The 16,882-nt window shown below is 38.9% G+C and overlaps 1 long non-coding RNA gene across 3 annotated transcripts in view; it reads right to left on the bottom strand.

The window, feature by feature from the left end:
• Positions 1 to 5,589: 5,589 nt before the first annotated feature.
• Positions 5,590 to 16,882, bottom strand: part of LOC135414654 (uncharacterized) — a 33,066-nt gene continuing 21,773 nt past the window's right edge. The window contains exon 5 of one of the 3 annotated variants that reach the window (XR_010430767.1): positions 5,590 to 12,045. This is a non-coding gene — a long non-coding RNA (uncharacterized LOC135414654). The remainder of the gene's footprint in view (positions 12,046 to 16,882) is intronic. The other 2 variants (XR_010430768.1, XR_010430769.1) reach the window with 2 other exon arrangements.

Raw genomic sequence — 16,882 nt, 5'->3', positions numbered from 1 at the left:
AACATACACCAGCACAACACCAGTGCCAGTCCTGCTTGCTTTCATTCAGTGTTAAGCAAGCTGTCAAAGGCAATGTTCCTCCTTTTTGAGTAAAACTTTAATGAAATCACAAAATCCTTTCATCCATGTGAAACTTTAAAGATGAGTTATTGGATTTTGACAAAGCTGCAAAGCTGAGGACAGAAGCATTATTTGATGCTTGAACATCTGCTGCTTTCTCACCAGTCTCCTCACTTGATCAAATACCTTAAAATGAGAGTCAGCAGCTAAAGTAATCTGTCCGGGAACAGATCCTACAGGCAATGGCCAAGTGAGTGATGACCACAGCTAAATTTCCCAGGGTAGCTGTAGGTACCACAGAAGAGCTATTGCAGAGTGGATTGTCTAGGAAGCTCTCCATCTACTTCTCTGCTCTTTTCTTTCTCCCCACTTCAATCTGCCTGGAAAGCTCAGTACTCTGGGTGGCTCACTATCATCACTGCTTTTCTGTGTAAGCTCTTTTCACCCTTTTTTCCCCACACACAGGGAGAGCAAGGAACAAGGGGGTTTCAGTGGGTGTCTCCCACTAGACTGCATCTCCTGGTGTGCCTGCAGCACCCTGAGGTGATGGCCAAGTACAGGCAGCCTCTGCCTCCAAGGCTCTTCATGGAGCTGTACATCACTGCAAACAGATCCATGCTCATAATAGCAGTAAGAATTGAAAATAGAGGTTCTCAAACTTAGTGCCACTTACACCACATCCTTTTGCACCATCAGACTGGTGTTAACCTGACTTCACAGACTAAGGCAAAGTCCACTGTCATTTTTAATTCATCCATTTTGTTCAAGGAGCAGCACGTTTTAAGAGAAACTGAACCTCTTTAATGTGTCTGTCCTCCCTCCCAGGTCCAGGTGACCAAAACAGGAATGGCATTGCCTTGGTGGCCCATCAAAGGCCAGCCCAAGCACTTCCCTGCTGTGCCAGCTCACTTCACTGTCTACTGACGCTCTTGCCCTTGCTCTCACTGCCCTTATAAAGTGTGGTATGAATTGGAGTTGTTTAGGCTGTTAAATAAGACCAGCTGTGTTAATTTTATCTCCACTCAAAACAAAGCAAAACAAACACACAGAGAAAGGGTTTGACAAGGGGAAATAGAAGAAGGAAATCAATAGGGAAATAAATAATGTTTTTTAAGCTTCTAAGAGGGTATTAAAATAATGCAGATTAAAGAGCAAACAAAAGCTCTGAAGCAAGCTGACGGTGTCCTTTTAAGTGAACATGTGTGGGTTTATACATTCACATATGCCCTACAGGTGCACTTGCCAGATATCCACCCAGACTGTACAAAAAGTATGTGTGATTTTCCCTCCTTTCCCTCCACCACACCAGACATGTTTACTATAAAAGAAGCTGAACAAGTTTGGTTCTTCCTAATAAAAACTGCTAATAATTATTTAAAGTATACAAAGACTTGCTGTTTGTCTTTTTCTTATAAGCCAAAAATATCAGTAAGATATTCTGTTTGTTACTCTCAGCACTTCAGCCATCACCCTGGTTTTTAGGCATTGGCTAGAAATTTTGTAGGAAAAAAGAATTACTACCATCTCTTCAAATAGTTTCCTTGGCTTTTGCCTCAGTTTCTCAGCAAAATAATCTCTGAGAATGTTGTTGATACTCTTTTACGGAGTTAAAACCTGTCATAAGATGGATTCAGGAGCAAATTTGAAGGCCAGCTCATCTTGGCCATCTCATATCAGACACCAAGTCTGCCCCCCTCTGTGATTAAAGGAGAGAGCAAAAAAGGGCACAGAAGCCCTGACCGCCCCACTCCTCTGAGACTGGCAGAGGGAGTGCCATGTCCATCAATGACTGGGGAGAGGGAGGTGGCAAAGGAAGTACAGAAAAGCTAAACCACAGCATGTTGATGGAACTTAATCTACCTGGCTGCAAAGCTGATGGTTTTGATGAGAATGACATGCCCGTCAACAATTTCCTGGTCTGTCAATCTCTTTTATATAGAATCCATAGAAGGCCAGGACTGTTTTAAATTCAGTAGATTGCCACATTTTGGGATAGGTCTGGTCACTGCACTGAAATATTATCCTTGGTCATACAACTCACAAACTTTACCGTGACCATTATTGTCCTTAGCCCCCATCGGTGCCTGGGATATCTGGAGCTGAGTCAATTGGCTGTGCACAGTCTGTAGTAAATGTGAGAAAAAATATGACAAGGTTAAGAAAATTACGCTTTTAGTAAGCAAAGAAAGGAAGAATTGCTACTGGTGATGCCCATGGGTTTTCCAGCTGCCTACACAACAGGAGAAGAAAGCCAGAGAGGCAGAATGATTTCTTGAAAGTTCTTACTTCTATCCCATTTGTAGGTGCCTATCTCCTAAAAATTATCTCTGCAAATTATTCCCATATCTCTATCTCTTTCTCTATGTAATCCTCATTCTAACACTTCACTGCCACATCTCTGACAATTATTAATGGCTAAAACTAAATTTACTGCCCGTCTTCCCCATTTTTTCCACTGCTCTTAACCTCACACTTCCTTCAGCCTATGTTCAAGGAAAATTTTAGATTCTGCTTCCTCTTCCCGTCACTGTATGAGCCAAGTCAGTTTGCCTCCTCCTACACAATAGCTCACAGATTCATCCTTTCTTCAGCAGCCAGCAAAGGCTCATAGCAGGATCTTGTCATTTTGCACTTCATCTGTATTAATCTGGTCTCCAGCCATGTTCCAGCACTACTGCTGCCTTCACTTCATTCAAAATAGCAAGATTATAACACTGTTTCTGGCTGATTGCTTTGGCTGCATCACCACTCTACTTGTGTCCTTCCCGTGGCTTCACATTTCTGAACACAAGCATCTTATCTTTGCCTCTAAGATCCTTCACATTTAGCTTCACCCTATCTGTCAAATATATTAGCCTATCAAACTGTCAGCTTTTGCCTGTGATCTGACAAAGATGACAGCCTTCATCACTACGTCTGCTTCTTCCTTAGTCACTTCTATGCTTTCATCTGCCTGTCCCCTATGCATAAGGAAAACTACTGTGGAGAATTCTTAATTTAACCTTCCTTGCAGGCTTTTCCATCTGGGGACAGAGAAATAAACTCTATAACTCCCTTCCTGCAGTGGCCAAGCAAATGCAAAGCTGTGATTTCAGTATCCCTGCTAAGCCCTGTTCAGTTTATATTGTTGTATCTTTTCATCTGACTCTGCTGCATCAACTACTTTGTCTGTCTCACACATATTCTCTTCTTCTCATCTCTTCTTCTCCAGTCAGTAAATTTCACCCCTAGATAGTGGCAGTATCCTATAGCCATAGAAGTATTCCTGCTTATGCTGTTGACATGCTGGCCAGTTCCAACTCAGATTGTCACTTCTAAGGTCTTCCTCCCATGGCCTAGTTATGTGCTGTGAAAGAACTGCTTCATGCCCTCTGCATATGAGCTTTTCCATCCTGGTTGTTCAGCTGCCGCAATCAGGGCCTGCCTTTAAGATAATGACCTGGTCATAGACTCTAGCATTGCAATGATTAATTTTACTGAACAAAGCTATCATTATTATTCTGCTTGCTTAGGTCTTGGGAACCTCTTTAGGCTGTTGGCTTGATGCACTTCAGGAGGGGTTATAGTACTGGATTGCTCAGGACTTTGAGACAACTAATGGATATTAATGACTAGACTCATTGTTATATAATTGCAGAATATCAGGAAGCTGTTATACTCAAGTGGTTTTGGCAACCTACCCTTCTTTCACAGAAGCCAAAATCTTGTACCTGGACTGTACTGCCTAACAAAACTGTGCTCTTTCTGGCCATTTTTCATTTGCTGCTTCTACTACTACAAATTCTTGGCAATGAACCTTACTGTAACAAGACTTACGATATGGAGTTAAATGACAGAGTATGGAAGAGGTTTTAACTTTATTAACTCTTAGCCACCGCAGTGGAATGGTGTTATATTTTGATTTTTTATTCTTTTGATGTTTTTAGAAATCCCACAGAAACATTGCTGACTAAAGTTCAGTCACTCATAAAACTTTATAGATCATTAAAATTTCTGTTTATTTCAGCTCTGAGGGAGACCTAGGTTGCACTATTTTAGATGTTACTAACTTTTATTTCTTAAGGGCCAATAAAAATCAGGTCCAAATTACACCCAGAGATTTAGTTTAGAGGTTAATTTTGCCAGCTGACAACCTGGAAAATTAAATTTTATCCCAAAGAAATCACATTCATTTGTGTTTAATTTCATGGACCAATTTCAGAACATGCACCAGAAATCAAGTAGACAGGAATCCTTGTGGTGTTCCTCATTCCTTATAGAAACTGATACTTTTTAATCTAAAACACTATGTTTAATTAACTTACTTCACTTTGCATTTCACTGGGCCTTGTACCTTGACTGCTCAGAGGGAGAACACACAAGCTTACTCTGGTTCTATTTTGGATGAACTAAGTCCCCAAAAATCAAAACCTTTGAAATTTCTCTATTACAAGTATTGTTCAAATAAGTGTATAAACTGTGTTATGTTGTTATGGCAAAAAGACCTCTCATGTGCCTTGTGTTCTTTGGACAACCCAACCAAGGTTCTTCAGCCCAGCAAAGGTTTTTTAGCAGCATGTCCTGAGGAGGAAAATCTGCCTTAGACAACGGGATTCATCATAAAACAGTGAATTTAATCATTGTGACTTCCTTTCCACTACGTTGTGTCTATTTGCCTTTTTTGCTCCCTATCCAGAATTATACATCAATTTGTTCGCTCCTGTTTCCCAGTACTCCTCTGCTACTGGTTTCCATATCTATGCAGACCTGCCCCAGGGCTGCACTTAAGCAGTAAATTTCAGCATGTGAACTGCCTCAGGAGATGTTAGCTTGTGCTTAACTCTAATGAGTTTTTCTGATCAACATGTTTAAATATTGAAATGCTGGCAAATATTCAGATAGGAGCATCACGTAGTTTTCTTCAGGCTCCTGCTGTCTTCATACAAGTTTTGCAGGTAGCTGTTGCAGGTGCTGTCTGTGTCCAAAACTGGAAAGCGCTAATTATTTTCCCATGCTAAATCATCTTCTTGGTCAGTGTGTTACTCTCCTGTTTCAGGTTTCAGTGATGATTAAAGTCGTAGAGAAATCTTAGCTACTCTGAGGTCAAAAAAATCTCCATTGGAACCTCTAACATTTAACATACTCTGCTGATACTGCTCTTCTCTATAGAAACTTTTTTAAAGCTTTGCATAGTAAATGAGACATTTACATGCAGTTCATAACTCACCGGTTTCAAAGGATCTGTGTCTCTGTCCAAGAGCTGCATAAATACATCATGTTTTTCCTTTTTTATAGGATTACTTTAGAACAAACACATTGTGTTATGATCGGTAATAAAATTAATAAATCTCTGAAACAATTCACAGCTTTCTGATTTATTTCAATGGTCAATGCAACACCTTGTGTTCACATTGAGCTTTTTGAAAATTATATATGGCTATGTTGACAAGTTAATTTTTTCCATACCATCTCTTTCTCACTACCTAATGAGACTGAAGACACATATAGCTCAACTATTTTTCATAATGTACTTTCTGGAGTATTTAGCACTTATGTTTTATATCAATTTTTATTTTGAGTTATGAATTAGCACTTCAACCCTAAAATCCCTCTGACAAGAACTTGAATGTACATGTATTTTTCCAAGTGTCACAAATAACACATGCAAATGTGCATACAATGTACATGTTTGCTTGTCAAGGAGAGGAAGGAGGGTATATCAAAACATTTGGATCTTCATTTCACACAGGCATGCTGAAGTTTGGACATTTGTTCGAAGTCTATCCAAATGTATCTGAGTATTTTGGCTCTGGAAATCAATCGGAAATCTTGCAAGGTCAAACTTTCTCATGAGATTACCTCTAATACCTCTTCAGCTTCAGTCAGGCCAGTAAAAATACCACAAAATACTCTCTTGTCCACTCTTTCTCCCAGCTGAAAATGGAAAAGTTGAGGAATGTGAAAATTAAACAATTAATCAAATTTTTTCCAACCCTCAGGAAAAGGCTTGGTTCAGCTCAATTTTTTTTTTTTGCAGGGTTTCAGGTTTGCTCTTGTTTTATGCAAACTTGTTCACAGAGCCCAAGTCTGTATGCGAATTGCACTAATTCTCATGGTCAGAACTGCTCCTATAAACTTTAATGGGCTTAATGACAGCTCCACAGCCTTTCAGTTTCAGAGTACAGTGTTTACTAGGGGTTTCTATCCCCACATGCAACCACATTTCCACTTTATTCCCACTTTCTGATATTTTTTCAAAATACTTTTTTTCAACAGCTCTCCTGACACATAAGGAAAACACTGATCTATAAATCTCTTTTAACTGTGCAGAGGTGTACTCAAGCCTATATACCACACAAATTATACTGTGCTGATGTGGAACTGACTGTGATACAGACATACTCTTCAGAAATGTTGCATGTCAGTGTACCATACATGCTTTTTTCCCTGGTGATGATACCCTGAAACACTATCTTATGATGAGAAGGAATTCCAGAAATGCTTTTGCTTTGATCCTGATACTGCAAAGATCTTCTTCAGAATAGGTGAGCTCCTGAATTTCTGTTCAGTTCCTAAAGCCTACATCTCGTGCAGATTAGGAACAGTTTTAGATTATGCATCAAACAACATTTCTTAAAATGACTGTGAACTGTTACCTTAAAGTTACATGTAAACAAACCACACTGTAATAAACAAAACAAAACAAAAAATAAAATAAATAATATATATCAACATGCAAATACAATTCACTATTGTAACTGAGGAAGGTTTTGAATAGCTGCTGATTGTCACAGAACAAAATGGTAGCACCAAATAGAAGGTTTCCAGGCAGAAATTCCTCTTTCTCTCTCTTCATTCTTCTTTACACTGGTAAGTAAAATGTCAAAGAAATTATTCCAAAACTAAGTTTTTGCCAAAGTGCTCTGTAATCAAAATAGAATAAAAATGCTCTTTTTGACCATTTCACAAGAAAGGACGTTAAAACCATGAAATTACACAAATTATATTATTGGATTGTTGTTTTTTTCTGTAAAGAAGATCATGATACAATAGATGAAAGGTCTGAAGTAATTAAGAAAAAAAATACAATTGCAAGTACAGATTTGTATTTTCCCTTTGTTTCAACAAATGTGAGAATGCCAAGCTTTCATTTCTGAAGGTGTCCATGTAGCAATATGCAAAACTTAACTAGTTTTTCTTTTAGATTTTAATGACATCTATTCATTTTCCCGCTTGAACTGAAAATAAAAAGGGTTGCACGTTTTCCAGTCCTCTTGCTTCGTTCTGAACACCACTGTTAATTTTGCCTGGAGTTTGATGATTCCATTCTTTATAGTCCTCTCTACATCTCATGGAAAAACATATACACACTGTAACAAAAAAAGAAAGAAGAAAATCTTATCTCTATAAGAAGCCTTCATTTTTCCAAGAGGTGAATTGAATAGAAGGTGTTTTGGACACTCATGATACAAACAAAATGACTCATTGTACTGAAGTCATTGGCTGGCATGAGGCAAGTAACTTTACTGGGATTAGTCCCAGTTGCCTTTCAATTCAGCTCCCGAATTTCAGCTGCACTGAATTATTCCTGGTTAGACGAGGGAATAAAGTTATGGAAGAAAACGGATAATGTTATTTCAGCAGCCTAGAGAGATGTCCATCATTTGTTTTTAAAGTTACATTGATGTGTTTATTCAACATTATCAAAGGTTTGAGTTTATTTCTTAATGGTGTGTTTACATGTCTTCAGCATTTTTTCTCTGTTCCCAAATTACCACTAAATGGCAATAGTGGTACTCAGTGAGTCTTCAATTTGTCAGAAAGACCAATGAGAACTAGTATCACACTAGAATTTGTACTTCCCCTGTGAACTAATTCAAGCTTACTCCTTAATGTTCCAAGTTTAACAGGGTGGATTTGAGATATTTTGTACTATGATTATGCTAGTAAAAAGGTTACAGCCAGGACATCAGTTTGAACAATTTCCCAGGATGATCTGTTAAATATTATTGTTAGAATATTTCCCAGTTGTGACATGAGACAATTAATACTCATTCTAATAATGCTAAGGGGTTAGCACAGGAGGAAGAAGCCCTCTTTTCCCACGAGCAGCATGGACAAGGTTGTCCTTTCTGAGAAGGAAACATTTCTAGCAATCACAAGGTCTGCCATGGCATTTTTCACTGAGATTGAGATCTGGCCCATTTTCTCTGCTGTAGGGATCAATTTTCCATATGCACGGCAGGGAGTCCATGTGCCTGCTCAGGATGCAGTGGTCAATGCAGGCAAAGATGGAACTTAAGTGAGTTGCCACGAAGAAAGACAAATCTTGAACTCCATTCTCCATCAGCAAAGACCAAGATATATCTGAATTGGACGTGTTTGGAAGCATAACAGCAGGTCCTCTATATGTCATTTGTTTGACCAGTGAGCTCCATATCTTTCCTTATGCAAGGAAACAAATTAATTATAGCAGATTAATCTTGAACTGATGGAAATAGGATTTCTTGCAAATGAAAAGTAAATCTGATAGTAGTTTTATACTTAAAACTGAATGGTATCTATACAAATGAGAATGCAATTACATAAAATAGCAATTAAGATGCTGATTAATTTTTTTATCCTAAAGACCTCTTTGTTACATTGTGTTAAGCAGTTACAAAATTCTTTTTCCAGTAGTTTGTGCATTCCTTGGCTACAATAAATAATTCTTTTTCTCCCTTTCTTATTTTTCTTTAAGGGAATTCCATAATTATGAGTGGTGCCGGATTTATAGCACTGGAAAAGGAAGACTTCAGCTTTATGGAAGGTAAGCCAGTGGGTGGCAAAAATGCAAATATACTTATGTTGCACTTCCACTTTTTAGCTTCACAAGGAAAAATGGTGTCTGGGACATTCTGGGGTTTGCACTTTGTTAAGAACTTCTACTATGCTCAAATACATCTTTCTATGTGTATAAGCATGTAACAGAGTAGAGAATGGAAACATTTATGTACCCTTTTCATATGGTTTTCTTTTCTTTCTTCAGTCAGAATGAGCATTTGCTGTTTCAGTGAGGGGACAGCAGAGGGGTTGTCTCTCGAAACCAATGGCTCTCTCACTAACTGGTGTTCAGGGAGTTGCATCAAAATTAAAAGATCACAGGTAGAAAGACCATGGGAACTCAGCATTGGTTCCTGGGTTGGATTGTAGGCAGGCTTTCTGCCACCAGAAGACAGTTTTTCTATTCTTTCCTGGAACTTCCCTCCCTTACTCCTTCTAGGAACCTGCGCCACAAGAGTGGAAGGCAACTTTATAACCCATAACAATCTCAGCATTCACCAGCTACTAAGGATTTAAACAGTGGCCCAGACGAATTAACTAACAGTCCTCATTTTGTAGTCCTCCATCCTCAAACCAAGTGCACAGAAGGAAGGGAGGGAGGGTTGGAGTTGAAGACAAAGGACAAGAAAGTAGAGTTGACACTTGTGTCTCTGCACCTGCAGGACAGCATGGCAACCTGGATCTTACACTGGGAACTGTACCAAACTACTCCAGGAAAACTGAAATTTACATGATGGGAACAAAATACACAGGGGTAGGAACTGGACTAAAACCAGTGACATATTTCACTGGGTAATGTCAATGATAAATTACCAAATTTGGTAGCCAGATTTTACAGAAGTACGAATCTTCTATGTGTCCGGAAGAGAAGATTTAAAATGAAATGGGATACAATTGGTAGGAAATAATTACAAATTGTTGCCATTAGTAAAAACACAGTTTGAATCTGTTGTCTAAGCAGAAACATGCAATTTTTCAGGGTATAAATAGAGTTGGTGAAGTTCTGTGTCAACAAAAGGGCAAAAATGGTTTAAGAGAAGTTAATAGAAAGGTCATAGTTCAGTGCCAGTCATTTCAAGTCAGACTTTTCTGACTGCACATCAGATGAATACAGACTGCTCTAGTTTCAAGCTAATTGGTTTGGGATTTTCCAGTGCTCCTTGCTGCTTGATCAGGAACACATGAGACCATAGAAGTGTCAAAGGATATCATTGGCAATACCCCAGTAGCAAATCTTTCTTCTTTTCTTGCATGGCCCACTTAATTGAACACTCATATCAGTGGCAGATTCATTGCAAAATACGTTTTTCATTTGTATGCCCTTTTTATGAAAGCTGTAAAGTTATATGCTTAAAAGACTTTGGCTAAAAATTTTGTGAAAATGGATAACATTTACTTTTCCTATGCTTGGGGTGGAGTAAGTGGTTCACATTTGTGAATATCCCTGAATAAAATGCATTTTTATTAGCATTTCTATTTACAAGCTATTACCAGATGTCTGATTTAAAAGGCATTTTTGAAAGATTAAATTCAAAATACCTGATATACTCATGCATATGAGGGGGTCCAACAAGTCACATAAGATGCATTAGGGAATACTGAAAACAAGGCTGACTGATGAATTATTTTTCCTTACTTTTACCTTTTTATGTCAATCTGAGGGTGTCTTCAGTACATTACAGAGGCCTTCTGCCCACCAGTGGGTGTTTAGAATAATGGCACTATCTGAAGTAGTCCAAGCTGACAAAACAACAAGGGCCGAAACCTGATCCTCTGTTTTTTATGGAAGAAAAATTCCCACTGATGTCAGTGAGAGTTTTGCCTAACAACAAAATCAAGAAATTGCCCCCAAATGATATCTCCAAAGGAGGCTTTACTTATGTCATACAGCTGTATCTCATGAGCCAGCACTCCAGGATTCCATTATTCTTCTCCCAATTGTTAGTGAAATTACTAAGCAAGCCAAAATATAATACCTCTGCTCTGGGAAGTGAGGCTAAAATGTGCACTGAATATTCTGCATGTACATATAGAGCTTACAGTCAAATCATTATTCTCAGAATAAAAGTTACAGTAACAGGCCACCATGATTGCTACAGTAAAATGAAGGGAATTCACAACAGGGTTATCAAAGTGATATAGCACCATAAAAGTTAGCAATGAAAGGACCTATGGTTAGATCCAAAAATACTTAGGCCCCTGAAAAGGGTTTGTATTGGGTTTTTTTTCAATTCAGTTCATTTTATCCAGTGACTTCTTGATATAATATACAGGAATAGTTCTCTGAAAGTACAGGTTAAGAGTCCAGGACTCCCCTCCTTCAGGAAATTGCCCAGATCTCCCTCTTTTTCTCTGGCCAATGAAGCTTGGATCTCTTTTTTGCATTTACTTTGACAAAATGGACTAAGCTCACCTCCCTCTGCTTCCCCACAGCCAAGGTTTAAGGCACTCAAGTGGCAGATACGAATCTTCATGTCCTTAAGAGGGCCTGAATCTGGATTTCCTACACCTTCATGGTGAAGGCTCACACCAATACATTATTATATAGAGGAGGATGGGGAGGGTGTCTTTATGCTCTAGCTTTATAATGAAGGTGGCACCCACAAACAAATTTTGTGAGGAATGCCTTTGTTAGTACATTTTGAGTGGGTCCTGCTCTGTAGATGAAGTCTCTCAGCATGCTTTGGTGAGTAGGTGGCTAAGTTCTGAACCCCAGATGAGCTTTGTTTACTGGGGTAGTCTTCTCTCACATACTCCATTTCTGTCCCTTACCATCCCTGATCCATGTATCAATGTGGAGTGCAAAATGGCATCAGCAGCTCAACAACAAAATTCAAAGATGAGTCCCTCGTTCCAGTAAAGCCATGAAGCCTTGGTGAATAAGCCCATGGACATATATATGTATACTCTCTTTTTAATAGATTTTGCTCCAAAAATGGGAAATGTTAAGCCACTATGCCCCATGCAATGCCTGCCACATGAGGTCTTCCTTTCCAATACTCCCCCCGGTACCAACACATTTATAATTAAATGTGTTCTGGGCCGTGCAATCTGCACATTGGTGTTTCAATGAGCAAAGTACTGAATGCAGGTTATGGAGAATGTAGCCAGGTTGAGCAATGAGATTGCTGAGCAATGACATGTGGGTTTTTTTCTGATCTTCACTTCTTCTGGCATCACCAGCTAGAATAACATCAAAATACAAGTATATGTCAAAAGCATGAAAGAAATGGAAAAGCAAGAATTTTTTTCAAAGGTTATTGAAAATTCACCTTGAAAATGTGGGGACTTGAATACCAGGATGTACATCAGAAATAGTTTATCATCATGAGATAGAAATCCTGTAAGGAATATAACTTTAGCAATCTCTTTTTATGTTCCTTTATTGTCTCCAGTGGTCAGTGTTGATACTTGCTGAGCTGGTCTCAAGTTGTGCGTGCTAAAGGTCTGACAGCTCAGTGACGTTCACTGCATGGTCCATCCACATGCCAGTCAGCTACGTGGGAGCTACCACTTTGATGGCCTCTGAGTCTCCATTTTAGTAATCAGGATATGTCATTATGGATTAAAGCATGGCATTTTATTCATTTCAGCAGTTGAATGGGCTGCTGCCACGTTAACGCTGGCATCTTCCAGGTCAGGAGGTAGGCTGTATTGGCACAGTCCAAAGAGCACACACACATCTCCCACACAAACATGTTCAGCGTTACTGTCAGGCCATCCTTGTAGAGAAGTCCAATAAGACTCTCTGGTGTATCAATCATTAATCATAGTTTTATGCCATCAAACTTAGTGAGGCTACACTCTGCCTTATCATCTAGATCTTTAATAAAGATTTTCTCTTCATAGGGTGAAAAAACCTTGCAGTTTTTCAAGCTGACACCTGATTCTAATGTTCTATTGGTGAGTTCTCAACAACGGCACAGGTTTAAAATAAGTTGCTAGTTAAAGTTAGGTATCTGCCAAACAGAAAAAGCAATTAGTATACAGAGTTATGTTTTTCAAATTGATGCAGAAATTTCCCTGGCATTGAAATGAACATCAAAAGTGCTGCCAGTTAACATGATCAAATTGGTCTCCTAAAGATGAAGTAACAACACATATTTCACCTTCACCATGCTTCTTTCACAATATGTTTCTTGCAGGAAAACAACTTTTGTCAGCCTTCTGGAGTCAATGACCATATACTGCAGCAGGCCTGGGTGACAGCCAGAAAGTGATTGTCTTTGGAGGATCATGGGTAATGCCTTGCTAATTAACTATAATGGTAACCTGGTAATGTTTAATAGTGGGTTAGGCATTGCTTTCCCCTCTCTCAGATGTTATTCGTTCAAGGAGAAAAAATATTTGTAAGGTGATTTCACTTATGGTTTCAACATATTCTAAATGAACAATCTTTGTTCTCTCACAAATGGTATTGTGTTGGATAACACAGTTGACAAGGTTTCATAAATCCTTTTCCAAGTTCAGTTTAATTGCAATTCAATATTATTTTGTTTCTATTAACCCAGGTAAATAAATAGAGTGAACTGGCAATTTTGAACTGTGATCTATGGCACGGTCCCCAGTGTATTGGCACATACAAAATTCTTGCAGATCACAAATCTGCAAGAAACATGTTTGTGTCTTCCAACAAAATGTCATCAAACCTCTGAAGGAATCCATATTTATACTTCGCATGGTGAGTTACAGCTCCACATTAAAAGCAGGCAGACTCTAAAGCAGCAGGTTTGAAACAGGGAGAGGGAAGAATCCTCCTATAAACCTTGCTCTTTCCAAGTACTAGAATCGTAACATATTTAAATTAATTTATTTTAATGAAAGCAATTATCCTATTTTTTTCCATTCTTTCTGCTTTCCACACAATTACTGTCTTATTTACTATAAGATGATCTTCTGTGCTTTTCCTCCACTACCTAATACCCTAGTTCTCTGATAATACAAGGTGTATTTTACAACTCATTTTATCTCTCTGTGGTGAAATCCCCTTTCAATCTGTAACAGTAAATACTCACTATAAAATTTAGCAGATTATGGTGAGATCCTCTATCAAAGAAATTCTAAAAAACCTCAGCTATTACAGGATAAATAACTGTTTAAAATATACAAAGCAAAGATTGAGGCTAAGAGGTCACTCTTCATAGAAGTATATCTCTGTCACCCTATATCAAACTGTTCTGAAATCTGCTCTGTTTAATGCATTTACACAGGAACTGAACAAACAAGAAGGCAGCAATACTATCACTACTTGCAGATCATATAAAATAAACCAGAGTAGCCATTGTCAGGATAAATGCAAAGAATTACAGAAAAATCTTCTAGGGTTAAGGGAGAAAACAGAATTTGAAGTTTACTTGACAAGTGTAAAGTAACGCACACAGGCAAAAAAATACCCTATGGTATATTTGTTTATTTATTAATTTCCAGTATTAAGAAAACTAGTTCTGGAGTAATGGTGAATAATTACCTACAAAAATAGTGTAATGCTAAGCAGAGACCAGTAAGACAGGTAGAATGTCAGGAAATATTAGGCAGGAAACAGAACAAAATACATCAATATGATCCATGCAGTACATATGTGTTGAATACAACATGCAGTTCAGTTTTTCAGAGGATATAACAGAAATAGAGAAAATACAGACAAAAGAATCAGAGTGATTAGATTGAAACAGATTCCATATGTGGACAGATTAGGAGTAGTAGGACACTTCTAATCCTGGACAAGAATCCTGAAGCATCAGAGGACAGCTGGATGGGCAGAGCTAGCGGGGTACATTAATTCACTAGCCTAGACAAATGCATAGAAGACATCACGTTTCAGGGGGAAACCTCTGGCACATGGAGACTGTAATTTGTTGCCTACCAGAAGCTGGGAGAATATAACAAGGTAAGATAATACTTGCTTGGTCTTGCGTTATTCTTTAAGTAACTTGTCTCAGGCATCAGTCTTTGGTGGTATTAAGCCAGATGGTCTGGCCTTGTGTGGTAGTTTATCTCCTCTTAAGATCTTTTTAGGTAAGATTCACTTCATCTCCCTTTGGATAAGGGTTTCTAAAGTGAAGAAACCTACACCTGAAGTTGTCACCAGAGGCTCTCATTATGCTGAGAATCAGACATTTTCAGGACATGATTCATGCAAACTAGTTTAGACACTATTGTGGTTAAACTCCAGCCAGCATCCAAGCCCCAGGCAGCTGCTCGCTCACTCCCCTAACAGCAAGATCGAGAAGAGAATTTGAAGGGAAAAAGATAGAAAAATCAGAAATTGAGATAAAGACAGCTTTGTAGGGAAAGCAAAAGCCATGCACACAAGCAAAGCAAAATAAGGAATTAACTCCTGCTTCCCATGGGCAGCCAGGTGTTCAGCCACCTCCAGGAGAGCAGGGCCCCATCACGTGTGACGGTTACTTGGGAAGACAAACACCATCACTCCAAACATCCCCCTTTCTCCTTCTTCTCCCCACTTTATATACTCAGCATGATGATATATGGTATGGAATATCCCTTTGGTCAGGTGGGGTCACCTGTCCTGGCTGTGTCTCCTCCCAACTTCCCACACAACTTCCTTGCCAGCATGTCAGTACAGAAAGCAGAAAAGGCCTTGGCTCTGTGTAAGCACTGCTCAGCAGTAACAAAACCTTCTCTGTATTATCTATCCTGTGTTCAGCACAAATCCAAAACACAACCCCACAATAGCCACTGTGAAGAAAATTAACTCTACCCCACCCAAAACCAGCACAGACATCTACCTCGGAATGAGATGAATCATACTCTACAAATGTTTGTTTCTCTCCATCGACTACAAAGGCAGCCAGAAGTGATTATTTTTATTGTAGATGTTTATACTGAGTCAGATGAATTTCATCCATTTTATTTTTTTTGTCCTCTGCTATCAGAAGAAAACTGGTTAAGACTGAAGCAGAGCAGAAACAAGGCCAATTAAGCACTGCAGATGCACATTCATGGCAATTACCCACACCACATTATGAACTATGATTTCCAGGGATTCAGAAGAGAGGCAAATGGGCTCATATGGCACAATTCTTTTTATGGTTTAACCATGCTAAGCAGCTAAGTACCATACAGCCATTCACTCACACTCCCACAGCAGGATGGAGGGGAGAATCAGAAGGGTAAAAGTGAGAAAACACATGTGTTGAGGTAAAGGCAGTTTAATTATTTGAAAAAATGGAGGACAACCAAAAAAAACATGTGATGCAAAAGAAAAATAATTGCTCGCTACCAACCTACTGATGCCCAGCCAGTTCCTTAGTAATGGCAACCCCCACAAAACCTCCATCCCCCAGCTTTTATTGCTGAGGGTGACACCACATGGTCTGGAATATCCCCTTGGTCAGTTGGGGTTGTCCAGCTGTGTTCCCTCTCAGCTTTTTGCACATGCATTCACTGGTGGAGCAGTCTGAGAAGCAGAAAAGACCTTGACTCTGTGTAATCCTCAACAGCAACCAAAACATCCCAGTGTTATCAACAGTGTTTTCATCACAAATCCAAAACATAGCCCTCCACAATCTTCTATGAATAAATTTAACTCTCTCCCAGCCAAACTCAGTACAAATCAGAATAAGGAAAACCTCCTGTAGGTACCATCTCCACAATGCTTGAGCGAAAATTTTTAACTGCATTCCTGGTCAGGATATCTATGGTATAAGGAAGCTCTTCCTAGGATTCCTCCAGTAGGTATTGGTGAAAAGATGAGAGTGGTCCATTCTGGCAAAGTCTGTCAGTTAGTACTGATGGCAAGTTGAGTTTTATATATATATATAAAAACAAAATACCTAAACTGCAGAGAAGTGAGAAGACTTTCTTGCTGTCAGTTCAGGCAGATAACTCCTAGGGTTTGCTTTTCACATGGCAACTACAAGTAAAACTGCCTGCACATACATTGTCAACATACAGGCAAAAAGCTGTCAAAACATTGTATCATGCACATTTAAATGGAAACAATCAAAATTTCCCAAGTGCTAGACTGTCCTCTGTTTTAAGCAAAACACTCCACTAA

This window comes from Pseudopipra pipra, chromosome 5 (assembly GCF_036250125.1).
Source record: "Pseudopipra pipra isolate bDixPip1 chromosome 5, bDixPip1.hap1, whole genome shotgun sequence".
Lineage (NCBI taxonomy): Eukaryota > Metazoa > Chordata > Aves > Passeriformes > Pipridae > Pseudopipra > Pseudopipra pipra.
This window is presented reverse-complemented; position numbering and strand designations above follow the sequence as displayed.